This window comes from Mobula hypostoma, chromosome 8 (genome assembly GCF_963921235.1).
Source record: "Mobula hypostoma chromosome 8, sMobHyp1.1, whole genome shotgun sequence".
NCBI lineage: Eukaryota > Metazoa > Chordata > Chondrichthyes > Myliobatiformes > Myliobatidae > Mobula > Mobula hypostoma.
Genome location: NC_086104.1, coordinates 152,624,655 through 152,641,045, shown reverse-complemented (window position 1 = coordinate 152,641,045; position 16,391 = coordinate 152,624,655). Strand labels below are relative to the sequence as shown.

Sequence of the window (16,391 nt, the reverse complement as noted above, 5' to 3'; positions counted from 1 at the left end):
GACACTCATTTAAAGTCACAACCTGGAACTATCTGGGAATAACTCAAGCAATTGCAAACTTTTTAACATGTAACACACACACATAAAATGGAGAAACTCAGCTGGTCAAGCAGCATCTATGGAGGGGAATAAACAGTCGAAGTTTTGTGCCGACACCCTTCATCAGGTCTGAAAAGGAAGGGGGAAAGAAGCACAAACTGGAAGGTGATAGGTAACAAGTTCCCAGGAAGCACAAGAGGCTGTGATATCAAAGGCTGAACTCCTTCCAATTTAAATTTGGCTTCCTTTTAAAATAGCTACATTTTAAAATCTATTTCATAAGCTGATTGAATGATCATTCAGAAGCAGAATTTGGCCATTCACACCATCAAATGTGCTCTGCTATTCCATCATGGCTGATTAATTATCCCTTTCAACCCCATTCTCTTGCCTTCTCCTCATTTGATGCCTTTACGAATTAAGTACCTATCAATCTCTGCTTTAAATACACCCAATGGCTTGGTCTCTACAGCCATCTGTGGCAATGAATCCAACAGATTCACTAAAACAGGTTGCTCAGACTAAAGGAAATAAATAAAGTTACTTTCGCCCAAAATAAATTTAGCTCCTGTGAAGTGCATTGGTGTTACAGAGGTTCCTTCTTCACCGACTACAAAATGTCACCATGTGAAATTGGCAAAAAAGTAACCAAAGAACAGAGTGCCACCATTAAGCCAAGTCAACACTTCAAAGGCATCACAAGTCACACTCACTGGCAAGAGGATCCACGATGCAGCCAAGAACTCAAGGATTGAGAATTGCTAGTTGCATCCAAACTTAATGTGTTAAAAGTTTTCAATAGTGAACTGCAGAATGCTCCTCCTGAGAGAACAATATTAAGTTTAAGTAGATTCTTAAGAAACCAATGGGGACAACAGTGGATTACATTATTACTGACGTGGCAAATTGTTTCTCAGTTTCGAGAGGCCAAGTTACTTACTGCTGCTCCTAACCCATATATTTTGATATGTCCTAAAGGGGATTGGCTTCATAAAAGCAGAATTAGGCTGCCCATAAACAAGGATCAACTCCACTGGTCAGTGCCAGAAGCAGTCAAATTGGACTCCCTTGAGTGTTGCAGAAGCTGCTGTAAACAAAAAAAATAGCCTTGCTGATCCCTCGTGTTATTCAGTTTGCTCTCTGAATCTGCACACAGTGCATTAATTTACAAGTTCTGGGAACGAGGCTGGGATAACATAGCACATTATTTCACGCAACCCTGCAGAGCACATGGTATGTGCTACTTTTGCTTTGAGCTGAATGGGCTACAAGTGATGGACCTCAAGCGAGCAGTCAATCTGCGGACATCAAGCACCAGTTCAGCTGCTCCAATTTAAATCAGCCAGCTCTGATGGAGTCTCAGTCTGAAACACCGACTGTTTATTCCTCTCCATAGATGCATACTGACCTGCTGAGTTCCTCCAGCACTTTTGTGTTTCTGGATTTCCAGCATCTGCAGAATTGCTTGTGTTTCTAATTTAAATCCTGTTGTTTGAAAATAAATCAGCAAACACTGGACAGTATCAGTTTGCCTAGAAACGCTTTGCTGGGCTTCAGAAGCCTAATGATCTGATAAGAGAGGATATAAAATGATATTCTAAATTTACTCTAACATCTCAATATTGTCATTAGAATAACTGAATGCACTCAATGGCCACTTTATTAGGTAGCTTTTGTACCTAAAAAAGTGCCTACTGAGTGTACATTCGTGGTCCTCTGCTGCTGTAGCCCATCCACGTCAAGTTTCAACATGTTGTGCATTTAGAGACGCTCTTCCTTACGCCACTGTTAAGGCCAATTTATACTTCTGTGTCAATTTTACGTCGTAGGCGCCTCCCCAAAAATGTAACTACGCGTCGCGGTGACGCAGACCACAACAACTGTGATTGGTCCGCTTGGAGATGATGAACCAAATCGTCAAGTCTACCTGCCGACATCCGAAAATACTTGAAATGCATTTCCTTGTCCATGTCTCTCAGCGGCACAGAAAATTCACCCTCCTTCTGCCTCAAACCGTTCAATGGACGTACACACCATCTCCTCCAACGTCTTCTCTCTTTTCTGCCTTGCAGTAATTTCAATAAAAGTAACTCTTGCTCAACACTTATTAGCTCCAACTCCAACATGATGCGCTCAGTTTCAGTCGCTATTGTTTGAAGTACACAAAGAAACTCAACACAGTGGCATAGAAACCCCACCGCCAACTAGCGTTTTGGCGGTGAATTGCAGAGCAACGCAGATACACTAATGCACAATTATAAATGCTCACAACGGCGTAGGCCACTTGTGTAGGCTACAGCATAGAGCCTACACACAAGTATAAGTCAGCCTTTATTTGAGTTACGGTCACCTTCCTGTCAGTTTGAACCAGCCTGGCCATTCTTCTCTGACCTGTTTTCACCCATAGGATGTTTTTTTTCGCACCATTCTCTGCAAACTCTAGAGACTGTCCTGCGTGAAAATCCCAGGAGATACTCTAACCACCCCGTCTAGCACCAACGATCATTCCATGGTCAAAGTCACTTGGATCACATTTCTTCCCCATTCTGATGTTTGGTCTGAACAACAAATGAACATCTTGACTATGTCTACATGCTTTTATCCACTGAGTCACTGCCACATGATTGGCTAATTAGGCATTAACAAGCTGGTGTACAGGTGTACCTAATAAAATGGCCACCAAGTGTATATTTTTCTGAACACACTACTGATAGAGATTAAATTTAAAACCTGATAACTTCAGAACTTTAAAGTCAATAGAAATAGTAAAGTTAAGCAAACTTCAACAGTAAACTTCAAGGTTCTGAAATTGTTAGGTATCACCCAACCAACCAACATCAGCTTGGAAAATCCAACTGAATGATTATTTTATTTTGGCTGTGAAATCCACCTGTATACAAAGCACTTCTGGCCCAATGGGCAAGTCATTATCAGAGCCAAATCCAACCCAGTCCTCAATTCTCTACAAATTCCTCTTTTCAGCAGCATTAGCAAGTATGAGACCTGATAAAAGTTTTATTGATTTCATCCTGGATACTTGGGTGGTGGGGTGGAGATACATCTCTACCAAAGGAGGTACAAGATGCTCCTTCCCTCCACTAGCCTGCAGGTCACCGTTGGGCAAGGTGTAGCACCTGCTTAGCCCCCCGATCATGGACACATGAAGCCATGGGAGCAGGTGGTGGATGGTCGTATGAGCAGCTAGTGCATGTCACAAGTCCTGGTTATACAACCACTGATGCCAAGCAATCTTTCAATTGATAATAGCTGAGGTCACCTGTACTGCAAAGACACTGCCCAGAAGAAGGCAATGGCAAACCATTTCTGTAGAAAACTTTGCCAAGAACAATCATGGTCACGGAAAGACCTGTTTGCCTACGTCATATGACGGTACATAATGATGGCATTGACGATCCTGCATACATCAAGTTACATGAGAGTTACATTCCTAGTAAACTCCACATTATAGAAAGTCACATTATAAGGAGAACATCTAGAGAGAGTAAAATTATGATTAGTGTTTTGTCACATCGACATCGAAACATAGTGAAATGCATCAGTTGCATGAATGACCAAAACAGTCCAAATATATGCTGGGGCAAACCGCAATTAAGGACATGCTTCCAGTGCCAACATAGCATGACCACAACTTACCAACTCTAACCCCTACATCTTTGGAATGTGGGACAAAATCAGAGGAGCTGGAGGAAGCTCACGTGGTCATGGGGAGAACACCCAAACTACTTGCAGATGGCAGCAGGAATTGAACACTGATCTGTAGTGCTGCAAAGCATTACGCTAATCCATTTTCTTCCCATTAAGTATTCATCGGATTTGCTTTTGAATGTTTTAAAATCGGCATACATTACCCTCAGGCACAATCTAGATAGCAGCTATTCAGTGTGTTGGCTAACATTCCTCCATAGATGCTGCCTGACCGGAGGAGCACTCTAGCACATTGTGTGTGTTGATTGTTACTTACTGCCCATTACACTACTGGCATTTAGGGCAGCAATGAAGGTCCTTCGTCTCTGGTGGTGTTCAGGGATCAAGAGGACGACAAATTGACGTGGTTTGGAGACTTGCGTGTCTCAATGACCTGGAGACCTATGTTGGCTGGAGTCAGGGCTTTATGCTTTGGTTCCTGGCAGGGTCACCATGCCAAACAGGTCAAAGAGTGGTCAACCAGATCTCCAGCTCAGGGACAGCAACACTAACTGTTAAAACAAAATTGTTAAGGAAACAGTGTTGATCCTGATTTCCAGTATCTGCTGTCTCCTTCCTGTACCATTAATTGGCTTCTTTTGCCCGTCTCCTGTAATTATGGCTTTCAAGGGGATGAGTAAATGGTGACATGTATATCCACAGAAATAGGGAAGGTGGGGGAAAGAAATTGACTCCAACTGGACTTGCCCTCACTTGCAAGCAGAAGTTGCTGAGTTCAAGGTGGTGCTAATAAAAGATTTAGAGCGAGTCGCTCTAGCTTATAACTGCATCCAGGTAGGGGAATTCTCATGAGCTCAAGGGGAAAAACAAAAAAAAGTATTAGGTCATTCATTCCTGTTGATGTCAACAACATGTTAACAATCACCTGCACAACCAAACTGTAACATCCTTTCCATGTAGTTATGTACCCTATTTAAGAAGCTTTATTGTCACATATATATTAAAATGCATCACTTGTATTGGGGATGTGCTAGGAGCAAGATGCAACTGTTGCCACACTTCTGGTGCCAACATAACATGCCCACAACCTACCACCCCTAACTCATAAACACGAGAAAATCTGCAGATGCTGAAAATCCAAGCAACACGCACAAAATGTGTTTTACAAAGATGTTTCCTGGATTGGGGAGCATGCCTTATGAGGATAGGTTGAGTGAACTCGGCCTTTTCTCCTTGGAGGATGAGAAGTGACCTGATAGAGGTGTACAAGATAATGAGAGGCATTGATCGTGAGGATAGTCAGAGGTTTTTCCCTGGGGCTGAAATGGCTAACATGAGAGGGCATAGTTTTAAGGTGCTCGGAAGTAGGTACAGAGGAGATGTCAGGGGTAAATTGTTGTTGTTGTTGTTGTTTTTACGCAGAGAGTGGTGAGTGCGTGGAATGGGCTGCCAGTGTCAGTGGTAGAGGCAGAAACGATAGGGTCTTTTAAGAGACTCCTGGATGGCTACATGGAGCTTAGAAAAATAGTGGGCTATGGGTAAAGCACAGCTTTGTGGGCCGAAGGGCCTGTATTGTGCTGTATGTTTTCTATGTTTCTAAAATGCTGGAGAAACCAAGCAGCACCTGTGGAAAAGAGTAAACAGTCAATGTTCATCAGGACTGGAGGGGAAGGGTCTCGGTCTGAAACGTCGACTATTTATTCTTTTCCACAGATGCTGCGTGGCCTGCTGAGTTCCTCCAGCATTTTGTGTGTGCTACCCTAACTCAAATCTTTGGACTGTGGGAGGAAACCAGAGCACCTGGAGGATACCCACACAAGCACAGGGAATCTCCTTGCAGACAGAGGCAGCAATTGAACCCCAATCTTACAAATGACACTGTAAAGGATTACACTGGTTTAAAAGCAAAACAGATTTGTTGGAACTGGTGGATATTCCATTAACCACCTACTTACTGTACAGGGAAGGCATGGCAGAAGCATGTAGTTCCAATCAGTGTGCACCAAGTTATGGCTAGATCACTCATCCACTTTGTAAAACAATGATCCAAACTTAACAATTGGCACATTTTTATCAACTGAACATAAAATAATTTAAAGCAACACACGCACACACAAAATGTTGGAGGAACTCAGCAGGCCGGGCAGCATCTATGGAAAAGAGTAAACAGTCAATGTTTCGGGCCGAGACCCTTCACCAGGACTGAGAAGGGAGGGGAAGATGCTAGAATAAACAGGTGGGGGAGGGGTAAAGAGGCAAGCTGGAAGGTGATAGGTGAAGCCAGGTGGGTGGGAGGGCTAAAGAAGAAAGAATCTGATAGGAGAGGAGAGTGGACAACGGAAGAAAGGGAAGGAGGAGGGGACCCAGGGGGTAGTCATAGACAGGTGAGAAGTACTAAAAGGTCACGGAGCGGAATAGAAGGGGGAAAAATTTGTTCACTGGCAGGAGAAATTGATATTTGTGTCATCAGGTTGGAGGGTGCCCAGACAGAATAAAAGAAATTTGTCCTATTCATCAGAATAATTTTCACAAGGCAACGATATGGGTAGAAAAGTAAGCAAATAGTATCTGGTCTTTCAACAGGATAAAGAAAGAGGAGACCATTTGCTCCTCTAATCCTGCATCAGCAAGTACCATTTCCCTGCACTATCCCCATAATCTCCCATAGGCATGGTGTTCCTGTTTAGTGAAATACTGCTTTGTAAGTGCTTCAGGAAGATTATCAGCTCAGTGAAAGGTATGCTCTGGTCAGCCCTGAAACAGTCTTCTTGCACCAGATACCCAGTTGTCAATGCAGTCAGGCACATTTCAGGCTGCAAGAGTAGGTGTTAAGGAGTGTGCTGAAGATTGGTGACACCAACCTGAAGACCTGGTAGGGAATGACTGCAATCTAAGGTCTCACCACCATTGAGCACCAAGATGCCCTGCAAACACCATTGTTCAAATAGGCCACAATAGTGGCACTGAAGCTTTGTACACAGAATGTATAGACCAGATGACACTATGATTGTAAAGAGAGCTTAGACACTTTAGTATCTTTAAAATATCAGGAGTAAATTTTATTTTTGAACTTAAACATTCCACCCTTCAGGGGAAAAAAAGACACAATAGTAGCTACTCCCAAACACCAAACTGTAAAGATTAACACTGACTTTGCATTAGCATTCAGGAATTTGAAGCATTTCAATTTCCATATGATTTCGCCCGAAACATTGATTGTTTATTCCTCTCCGTGGATGCTGCCTGATCTGTTGAGTTCCTCCAGCATTTTGTGTGAATGACTCTGAATTTCCAACATCTACAGAATTTCTTGTGTCTCAAATGATACAATCTGCAGGGAACACTGGATGACAGCTTTGGCAAACTTAAGCTCTAAATTTCTGAATCATTCCATTGTACAACACAACAGGTTTTGTTACTATTGGTAATAACAGATCACTTTGAAAAAATATCCAAATATGAAGACAAGAGAAAATTCAGAATTTTCATTACTTACAAACGTGTATTTTCCAGCATAGCTCAGCACATCAGAAACACTAACCATAGAAAGATTGTTTTTTAAACTTTCACCACATTAGCAATACTAAAATGGTTTTACAAAATCCACACAGATTATGCATGGAGCCTTGAACTCACTAGCTGGTTTGCCTCAGTAATAAGTACCCACTTACTGCAGCAAAATAAATCTCACTCTCCCTAATGGGGAGAAAAATAATTTTGAGATAAGATTTGAAACCTTTCAGCACCTGTATGCTTTCTCATTTAGAGTCAGAGCATAGCCTACCCATGTCTATGCTGGTTATTAAATACTCATCTACATAGTCATTTCATTTTCCAGCACCTAACTCATAATCATTTCACGTCATAGCATTCTAATTGTTGCACCACCCACTAATGCAATACTTCCAGATTTCAACCACCCTCAACTAAAATCTTCAACTTCTCTCCAAAGTCCTAGCCAACTCTACTCCCCTCTGTCCTTGACACCTGCGAGGTAGAATACATTTTCCACTATGCACCCTATTTATACCTTTCATCTGTACATTTCAAATCAGTTTTCCCCTCACTGCTTGAAAGAACCCCAACTTACTCAGTATCTCTTAAATTAAATGCTTCTTTCAGACCATATTCTGGTGAATCACATCTTGATTCTCTCCATGCAATTATGGCAATTAAGTCCTTCTTTAATATGACAACCAAAACTGTACATACTATTTCAGCTATGCTCCAAATGAAGTTTTACATAATTGCGCCATAACCAATGTTCCCTCTAAGCTATGCGGGTGCATGGCCACACTGTAACTGAAATGCTCCAATGCACGTAGCCTTTGTTGGCGCACAACTGAAATTTTCTTTTATATAATGTTAAGATAATTTTGCAATTATGGTAATAATTTAGAAATCTATGTTAATATAATTGTGAAATAGCCTGTAATTAATTGTTTTCATGAATATAACCCATAAGTTTTCTAAATATTAACCATACCACAACCTTTACTTTGACAATGTAAATACATTGAAACTCTAGTGTTTATGTGTTTCAAGTTACCATATCGTTACAAATTGTAACAATAAACACGGGATGGAGGTCGGTGGCTCATGGTTAATAAACTGCTGGCCCACTGAACACTGATGCCATCTAGTCAAAACACTTTACTTTTGTCACTGCGCCTATCAGTTGTTTTAATTGCCTGATATTGCATTGTGTGCTGTGGTTTGTGTTTGATTGATGTACATATTACAAAAAAATATTTAAAGTGCCGAGCAACACACACAAAATGCTGGAGGAACTCAGCAGGTGAGGCAGCAACTATGGGAAGGATTACGGTCGATGTTTCGAGCAACGTCAACCATACTCCTTTCCATAAGTGCTGCCCGACCTGCTGAGTTCCTCCAGCATTTTGTGTGTTGCTCGGATTTCCAGCATCTGCACATTTTCTCTTGTTTGTGATTTAAAGTGCTGCGCTATTTTCAGGCAGTGTAAAAATTTATTCCTTAGAGCAATGGTTGGTCTGCGCAGCTCTAAAAAAAAGAGGGAATGTTGACCATAACCTCCCTGCTCTTACATTCCACACCCCAGCACTGAACAATAAAAGAAATAATAAAGGAAAATTTCTAGCTCTTCTCTGGTGTTATGTTCCTTAGGTGGTCACAGGAAACTGTCAATGTTGTTATTCACCTACTAGGGATAGGGATAGGGATGCCTGTGTGAATGGTCAGTTAGATTTTTCATTTGCTGGATGGAGATGGCTGATGGAGTCTTAGCTCCTCAACACCTTCAAACACCTATAGTCATGATAGAATTTATAAATTTAATAGAAGGGGATGACAAGCTAGGTACAGAAAGGATTTTTCCTCTGACTGAGGAGTTAAGATTAGGGGTACACTTTCAGTGTACGTGGTACACCATTTAAGGGTGAGAGAGTAGAAATTTCTTCAGAAGATCAACCATTAGAATTCTCTATGCCTCATCACTGTGGAAGCTCTTCATTCAAGTAGCCAGAAATTTGTTTTGGAATATTATTGTCAGGTTGTGACATATTGTGTAAAGTGAAATGTGTTTATTTGTGCACCACTCAGGCAGATCTTACCATACACAAGTACATTGATGTGCTTAGAGAAAAAAAAGATTGCCCTTTCTCTGTAATTGCAAAGCAGGTAGACAAATAAAGTGCAAGAGACGTGATGAAACAAATTGCAAGATGAAGAATTCACCTTTTCACCTTTTGGTTTGTTCAAGAGTTTGATAAGTGGGACACCACATTAAGAGTGTGTATCACCAGTTCTTCAGCCTAGTAGTACACGCTCCCAAGCTTTTTGATTTTTTGCCCATCAGGAGGAAGAGAACGGAGAATGACCATAGTGCAGGAGCCCTTGATTATGTTGGATAATTTCCTGAGGTGGGGAATGTGTAAAGGGAGTCCGTCGAGTGGGAGTCTTTGGGTATAGTGCTAGATAAAAGTACCAAGATCAATCATGTTCTTGATGAATGGCAGAGAAATCTCAAAGAGCTTAATGACCAAATCTTATTAGTTAAGATCTGACAGAGGAAAAAATTCCATAGCATTAAAATCATGACGACTCGTAGAACAAGATATCCAAACACACAGGAAAATGAAATACAGATTTTACATTTGTGGTAATCCAATTTTTTCTAAACTGTGAAAGAGAACAATGTTAGTCAAACAGCCTCCTTAAATGGGCTAAACATAGCCAAAAAAAACTAGTGGCTGCACTGCACACTGAACTCAGTTATAAATATTCTTTTATGATCCTGTTGTGCAACATTCTATCAGAGGCTGGCATGAAGCATTGTTAGTGGGAGTGTACAACAATAAGAATTTTCTACAATATTATCAAATGGAAAATAATGATTACAATTCCCATAACCTTTCTCAGTTTTGAAAGATAGGATACAAAAACTCTTAAATATGTCATAACCTGATAACCTATACTCCAGGCTTCTTTCCCCCATTCAATGTACTTCTTGCCTTTGGAGCTGAAATATTTATGATTGGTCACACATTTTTATGTAAACTAGAAAAGACAAATGATATTATTCCTAATTAGCATGTAGAAATTAAGCAGACATGACTTCAAATTTAATTCATAAAAGATAGTCTCACACTCGACAGTTTCCTAGAACATTCTGTTGTGGACCAACCAAGGAACAGGCTACTCTAGATCTGTTGAAATGTAAATACTGTATCATAAATGGGGAAAAGATCATAATATGAGGAATTTTGAGAATGAAAACCTAGTCAATGTTGGACTCAATTACAAAGGAATGAGGTGGAAATATGTTAAAGTAGATTAGGAAATTGAATTTAGATCAACAGATGGCAACAGATATTTTAGAATTATGAAATATTGTAATTGACCATTGTGAAATAAAGTCTTCACATGAAATGTCTTAAACCTGTGGCTGAGTAAAGTTGTTAAGGAATAGTATTACATCAAAAGAAAATGTTTCTCAGAAATGCAAGAATTATATTATGTCCAAGGAGCAGGAGAATTTTAGATATCAGGAAAGGATAACTAAACATTGACTGGGAGAAAACAGGATAAGGGTAATCCTCATAAAATGAACAAATATTTACAAGGATAGTAAATGCCAGTCCCTTTATAGTTGAGATAGAGGTATAAGGAAATGGCAGGCATCTTCAACCATTTTTACATCAAAAAATAAAAATCTGAAACTGCTGGAAATCTGGAAAATAGCAGAAAGTCCTGGAAAGATTCTGCAGTTTTGATAGCATTGTTGGAGAGAGTAATAGGAATAATATCACAGGATAAAGAGATTGAGAAGTGATGAAGCATCTTCACCTTCAAACATTAACATCGTTTCTCTCACCATACTCTACTATTTCGAGTATTATGTCTTTATTTAATATTTTCCCCTATCAACTGCTGTCGTTCTGATGTACGTATATCTTATCCTTCAGAATCCTTTCCAGTTCCAGATGCTAAACTTATGGGTCTATAGTTCCCAGGTTTCATTTTCATGCAGGCATTCACAGAGGAACAAATAAATACAATAGAATAAATGGAAAACCACACACAAAGACTGACAAGCAACTAATATGGAAAAGACAACAAAGAGTCCAAATACAACAATAATAAATAAAATAATATTGAGAATGTGAGTTGTAGAGTTCTTGAAAGTGAGTCGACAGGTTGTGTTCAGCCATCAGTGTTGAGGTGAGTGAAGTTATCTAGGTTGGTTCAGGAGCATGATGGTTGGTGGATAATAACTGCTCTTGAACAAAGGCTCCTGTAACTTGTCCCTCATGTATAGGTCACCTCTGCTCCAGAAAAGATTCCAATGGTCTAAAAATTTGAATCCCTGCTCGCTACACCAATTTGTTAGCCACACATGTTTGCATATCTTCCTATTCTTATCCTCACTAGCATATGACACTGTAAGTCATTCATTACTGCTTTTTACCATTTGCACAAGGCTTTAAATGCCTCCTCATAAACATTTTTTTGTGTAGCCAAGCACAGAAAACAGAAGAAAACAAACAGCATTGGCATTGAAATATTACCCTCCATTCAAACTACCAAAAATAGATTATGTACAGAGGCCAAAGGCCATTATAGATCATAAAACAATTTAAAAAACCAAACAGATAAGATGGGGTAAAGAAAAGCAACTAACAGTTGCACATGTGAATTTGAGGTGGCTGCACAGAAGAACCTACCAGAGCAGTAAGCTTTGGGCTGTGTTGGATCCAAATAAAAACATTCAGTACTTAGATTGAATTTAACAAGCAGATAACATTTCCGAGCTTAACCAAAATAGGTTGGCCAAGATGGGTGGCTTTCCACAATGGAAACTACAGAAATTGATTTGGAACAGGCTGTTTTGAATTTAATAAACACTAAAATACTGTAATAAAGTTCATCTGTATGATTAATTGTACTATCTCTGCTGAAATTCAAAATGCACCAACTGTCCCAAAATATTCTATAGGCCTTTGCAGCTGAAGCTAACTGAAAGATATTGCAGACATTTCAAAGTACAATCTCAAATAGAGCATCAAGCATCAAGAGGCATGCAAGACTGCATGCATCTGTTGTAACATATTGCTCAAGGAGCAATACTTCCCCATGTAACGGGTTCAATAAGGGCAAAATACTGTTAGCGTAAATACGGAAGGTACAAAATCCCAGCATAACTAGCACTTATGGGCAATAATTTTGTATTTACAGGCAAATGATTTGGTACCGCATTGTATCAAAATGTTATTGTAGCATTCATTATCAACCTAGGTTCGTTCTTCTGGAGCAGAGCAATTTGCTTCCACTCCAATTATGTGGCATTGTGTGAGTTCTGGTAAGGCAAGGGTTATAGACAATGTCTGGGCAAGATTTGCCTGGGACAGTTGTAGTCAACCCAAACAAGTGAGATCTCTGAAGTGAGACTGTCAGAGCCAGCCCTGTGCTTACAACAGACGAGATAGGCGAGGGCGACGGTAGCAGTGTGTAGCCAAGCCAGACAAGTGAGATCTCTGAACTGAGACTGCCAGAGCCAGCCCTGCTTACAGCAGACGAGATAGGCGAGGGCGACAGCAGCAGTGTATAACCAACCCAGACAAGTGATATCTCTGAAGAGAGACCTCCAAAAAGGTCTTTAAAGAATATAGCACTCCTTATACAGTAGGGGGTGCCGGAGACAGACATGATAGGAATACAACGGAAGAATATGAAACACACCTAACCACCAAGGGGCAATTGCTTTACTAACTTCAAAGGAGCATCAGTTGTCAGTTTATGCTGTAGATTCTATTGACTTCTAACACCTCTATTTTGAATGGCAATTGATCTTGTAAGTAAGAAATTCAATCACACGCAGTTTACCAAATGGTCAATATCAATAATTAAGCCAATTCTGTTTAAAAATTGCATTTTTATGTCCTGACTTCAGAACAGTGTGGTGACAGGGGCTATGATGTTCTCCTTGTGCACAAGTAAACTGAAGTAGGTTTGAGCAGTAAGCGATGTGTTCTGAGTGCAGTTATAGGCGATAACAGCATCTGGAAATGACCAATGAGGCCACTGTGTGATACACAAACTTTGACGCAGGTACGGCAACAGGTTGCAGATGGATTGTCTGGGAAAGTGGTGCATTCTTTCTGGGTTCCTTGTGGAAACTATAGATTCTCCATGCCATCTCAGTTGTTGCTTCCTTCTAGTGTTTTGTCATGAACCAAGGATTCCCACAAGTCAGTGTGGATGTAAACTTGTTGTAGAGAGGCTTACACGACATAATCAAATCTTTTCCTAAGTTGTCATGATCTCTTGCAATGATGGAGCTCAAGGTAGAGCTACTTTTTTTTGGGAATCTAGTGTTAGACACATGTGATCTGCCTGTCATAGTGAGTGGATGATAATTAGAACTTTGATGCTGCAGACGTTAGCCTGGGAGAAGCAGCTAATATTGGTTTGCTTTCTCTGCAAGAGAATTTGGAGGATACCACAGCGACAACATTGACAGCATTTGTCAAGTCTGCCGGTGAGCCTGATCTAGAAACTTAAGTCTTGTTACTTAGTGCCTTACAAGGGAACTATCGGGTTGAGAATGATCACTGACACGTCAGGAAATGAGCTGTATTGCAGCAGCTATAGAGTGCACCATCATTATGTGCTGCGTCATATGACGTGGGCAATTTTGGTCTTATGATTGCTCTTGGCAAATTTTTCTACAGAAGTTTTTTTTCTACAGAGTTTTACTTCTTCCAGGCAGTGTCTTTACAAGATAAGATGGGTAACCCCAGCCATTATTAATACACTTCAGAGAATGTCTGCCTGGTGTCAGTGGTCGCATAACCAGGACTTGGGACATCCACCACCTGTTCCCATAAAAGGTGACCTGCAGGCTAGCGGAGGGAAAGAGTGCCTTACTCCTCCTTTAATAGAGATGCATCTCCAGCCCACCATCCGAATATATTGAAGTGTAGTGCAAAACACAAAGTGTAACATGTAATTTCAATAAGAAATATACACAGATAAACAATTGAATAAGGAGAGCAAAAAAACAGCAAAAATAGTGAGGTAGTGACAGATACCCTTCCTGAATTGTTGATTCCTCTCCATGGATGCTGCTTGACCTGCTGAGTTGCTCTGGCATTTTGTATGTACTAACTGGCCTGATATCGACTGCTTTGAACATAAATATTCTCCAGGAAAAGATTAAAGACGAGCTTTATTTGTCAGGCATACTTCAAAACAAAGCAAAATACAGTGTTTGCATCAATGACCAACACAGTCCAAGGATGTGCTGGGGGGGGGAGGGGGGGGTTGGTGGGGGAGCCTGCATGTGTTGCAACACTTCCGGCACCAACATAGCATGCCATCAACTTATTAACCCTTACTAACACGTATGTCTTTGGAATGTGGGAGTACCTGGAGGGTCCCATGTGGTCACAGGGAAAACGTACAATATCCTTGCAGACAGCACTGGGAATTGAAACCAGGTCGCTGGCACTGTAAAGTGTTCTGCTATGCTACCGTGATAGTTATTTCCTCTACAAATAATGGTCAAGCTTCAGCCAAAAGAAAGCCATCATTTTCGGCAACAAAAATAGTGGAATATCAGCTACGTCTTCGTGTTGAAGTGCATCACAATCACCAATTTCTGGCTCAGGAAGTAGGTACTACCAAAAGGGACAGATTTGTCATTTGCTGATTGTTCGTTTGTTACGTACCATGTTGTACGACGTAACATAAGAAATAGGAGCAGGAGTAGGCCACCTGGCCCGTCGAGCCTGCTCCGCCATTCAATAAGATCATGGATGATCTGGCCATGGACTCATCTCAATCTACCTGACTTTTCCCCATAACCCTCAATTCCCAGACTATGCAAAAATCTATCCAACCTTGTCTTGAATATACTTACTGAGGTAGCCTCCACTGCTTCATTGGGTAGAGAATTCCAGAGGTTCCCCCTCATCTCTGTCCTAAATCTATTCCCCCGAATCTTGAGGCTATTTCTCCTAGTTCTAGTCTCACCTATCAGTGGAAACTATTTTCCTGCCTCTATCTTATCTATCCCTTTCATAATTTGATATGTTTCTACAAGATCTCCTCTCATTCTTCTGAATTCCAGAGAGTACAGTCCCAGGCGACTCAACCTCTCCTCATAGTCTAACCCCCTCATCCCTGGAATCAACCTGGTGAACCTCCTCTGTACTATCTCCAAAGCCAGTATATCCTTCCTCATGAGAGGAGCCCAGAACTGCACGCAGTACTCCAAGTGCGGCCTCACCAGTACCCTGTACAGTTGCAGCATAACCTTCCTGCCCTTAAGTTCAATCCCTCTAGCAGTGAAGGCAGCAAGCTATCAAGAACATCCCATTTGCCTTCTTGATAGCCTGCTGCACCTTCAAACCGACGTATGAGATCGCTGTCTTTCCAAGACCATGATTGTTCTTGGCAAATTTTTCTAAAGTGGTCTGCCATTGCATACTTCTGGGCAGTTTCTTTACAAGGAAGGTGACCCCAGCCATTATCGGTATTCTTCAGAGATTGCCTGCTTGGTGTCAGTGGTCACATAACCAGGACTTGTGATACGCACAAGGTGCTCATACAACCATCCACCACCTCCCCGTATGGCTTCACGTAACACTGATCAGGAGGCTATGTAGGTGCTACACCTTGACCAATTGTGACCTGCAGGTTAGCAGAGGGAAGGACCACTTTTACATCTTCTTTGTTAGAGACACATCTTCACAACACCACCCTAATTTGTGGTTACAATACTAATTAAACTGAGCTGCTTAATGCTGAATAGTCATGTTTCTTGAATGCTGTTATAAGCATTCATAATATCTACATTAGAAGGAAAAGCTTTTGGGAGCTGGAAACAAATTATGTCAACTACCTTTACATGTATGCAAAATGTTTCTCTCAAGCTCACCATGGTTTATGCAAGGGCACATAGTACAAAAACACAAACTAGTTCACAACAAATAAAAGCTGCTTTGAATAAAAGGAATCTCTTCTGGATTGTAACCATGTTTCCTGTTTATTTCAGAGAAGGGTACTACTCACTAGTCAGGTAGCCTGGACACTTCTGGCAAGTTCTGGAGTGAGTTTTGGGGAAAAGTTGTTTGGGTGTCTGAGACTGATAGTCTGAGATAGTCCAAGACAGTGTTGAAATAAAAAAAGAACCAACTACAACA

General features: G+C 40.9%; 1 protein-coding gene across 1 annotated transcript in view; it reads right to left on the bottom strand.

Annotated features, from left to right (window-relative positions):
- mxd1 (MAX dimerization protein 1) overlaps nucleotides 1–16,391 on the bottom strand; it is a 42,973-nt gene that overhangs the window by 17,146 nt on the left and 9,436 nt on the right. The gene's annotated exons all lie outside the window — the stretch shown is intronic.